Here is a 2,891-nt window from a genome sequence, read left to right on the forward strand (position 1 = left end):
TTTAATCGGAGCTCGTTTGCTCCGGTTATCGCCGTTTGAAGTTGGATAAGCAAAACCGCCAACCAACCCAAAACAACTCAAAACCTCTCTCACTCCACGAATTTCTGAAGCAAATCCACTCATCCAATTGTTCTCAAATTTGTACGCTACAAACTAGACATCTCAACCTTTAATTTGATATATCATAGCTTAATTTTACTGAGAAACGAAGCGGGAATTAATTTCCCAAAAACTGCCAGAAACAGCCCCTGCATAAGGGGGTTCTGGACAGTCTGTGTTCAACGACTCCTACAGGGCTGTGTAAACCCAGAATTTTCTCATATTTAAAAGCCATGTAGGGGACACCTCAAGCTTTAAAATGGCGTATGGCACGTCCCTATCGGACCTCTGTGGAGAGAGATATGCTCTCCCGAAGTTCGCCTAAAATCTGCCAATTCTACCGAAAATTCGCCAGAGTTTCCTTTGTTTTTCTTAAAATCCCCAAATTTGCCTAAGCTCTCTAGTACCTCAATGTACCTAATAATCCAATGGGTGGCACACACAAGGACCGACAATGCCTTGGGGCACTTACAACCCAACTCAGTTTATATTTATTACACAGTATAACTCACTTTATAATTCTTAACTTGTTTCAATCATCAAGTCCATTTTCATGCAATTTCCACATACAATTAATGATAAACCTAAAATAGGCCTAAAGCCCTTCCATCATAGTATATCATGCATCTCTTGTACATTTACAAATTACAACTTACAACTTTAAACTTTAAATTACAACTTACAATTTCATGCTTTAATTTACAACTTGAAACATAAAACTCAAATGACATAAACAACTAGACTTAGGCAAAACGACATGAACAAATATGACATGAAACTCATCCTACATACATATGGGATGTTCATGCCCTAAGTCTAGCCTAGGCCACAAGGCCAACAAAATGAAAAATGATAAAGATGCTCCCAGTAGTCATCCTACGGGCTTCTTGCCCACCACTCCAACGCCACTACTAGCTCCTGAAATAAATTCCCCAAGACGGGGTGAGATATACAGATATATCTCAGTAACCCAGAGGTTCCGGAGAAAACTCCGCCCAATGGCTCACTTCGATGCATATAAGTAATATAAAAAAAACCACTTTCAAAACGGGATATAGCAAGGGATTTAGAGAAACTGGGGAATATCGGGATATAAAATACGACGAGCTGGAATGGTAGCTACCAATACCAGGCAACGTCCTCGGCATATAAGCCTACGGGTCTAATCCAAGGCGTGTTCCAAGAACCACAACCAAGGTACCCCTTCCATCCATATACACCCGAGACTTCCTAGTGTGCTCCTACCCGGATGACACACCACGACCCTAGGTCAACTGGAACTCCCTCTCGGAGACCTATCCAGTGGAAGTCCGCACTGCCCGAAGGCTACACTGTCTACTGGCCAGAGACTCGATACATAAGTACCCTCATAAATGCTACATGCATGCTCATGCTGTTCTACACTACTCATATACACTTTCTACCATTACCCTCAACGGGTATGGTGGAACAGAAAAGGGGAACAAGCCCCAGTACCAAGAGGTTACCTCAAATGTTCTTCCACTTAGCTCCACAGCAGCTTAGGTTCCAAGTTTGTTACTCAACAGAAAGCCTACACATAGGACGCTCCCAATTACTCAAAGTTCACAAAACGCATGCCAATCCTCAATTACACATGCATAATCCAATCACTTACCTCAATCCACTTGGTCCAGGACCAAGGGCAATCAACCGATTCACAGTTAGGGATTCAGATCGACGTACGGCAACCTATACAACCATGTACAGCCATCAGTATGCGTCAATTTCCATCAAAACGCGAAAACCACAAAATCCTCCACTTCCTCTTGAAGGTTCGGCCAAACAAGGCAAAAATTCAAATTTATTTTTCTAAATTTTCTTTCTCATTTTATTAAACATCCTTAGGTTGCCAAGAGGGTAATTCAAGTGCCGTTTTTCTGTTTTACGTCTTTTAAGCACCGTTGCTAAATAATTCACTCTAGGTTCCTTGGTGACCCTAAACACAATTTATTATTTTTCATTGAGGATGTGGTGAATCTTTTAGTGGAAGAAGAAGGAAAAATGAATATACTTGGGATGACACTGTGGGTTCACATGTTTGATTTTCATCTATAGGCTCCACATGAAGATCCGTTGGGGGAAAGAAAGACCGAGATTCAAAGAAAGTGACATAAAGAGAGATAAAGACCTTACGTAAGGATGAAGAATAACACTTGTATCCCTTTTGGGTAGGAGAGTATTTAATGAAGACACACTTGTGAGATTTTCGATCTAGTTTGGACTATTTAAATGTTGGAATACAAACAAATACGACACAACGAAGCATTTTTGGAGGAAGAAAGGAGATAGATCGAAGGGAAAGGAAGGTGTTTAGGAAGCAAGATATTGGAGACTAAAATTCAAGGACACGAGATGGCATGCGATTGATGTAGTGAGTACAACTTCCCTCTACACGTGTTTAAGGAGATTCATGGTGAACACGAGTGTGTTAGCAACTTCAAGAATATGCCTATTCTTTCTCTTGGCTACCCCATCTTGTTAGGGAGTGTAGGATAGGAACTTTGACGAATTATACCATTACAAAATAAGTACTCATCGAGGATATATATTCCTTACCATTGCCCGTAGGAAGAATTTTGATAAGTATGTAACTGATTTTACACCATAGCATGGAAGTTTTTGAATGTTTGGTCCACTTACCAATCAGTCTCCAAAATATTTTTAACACGAGCCAAGTCACACATGTCACTATAATCAAGATTAAAAAAGGAGAATTCTTTGTAAATTTTGTTTGGCTATGTGACTTGGGAGTGTTTTGGAAGCTGACAAAT

Source organism: Gastrolobium bilobum, unplaced genomic scaffold (assembly GCF_033153095.1).
Source record: "Gastrolobium bilobum isolate Gb01-03AN ecotype WA unplaced genomic scaffold, APGP_CSIRO_Gbil_v1 utg44919, whole genome shotgun sequence".
NCBI classification, from domain to species: Eukaryota; Viridiplantae; Streptophyta; class Magnoliopsida; order Fabales; family Fabaceae; genus Gastrolobium; species Gastrolobium bilobum.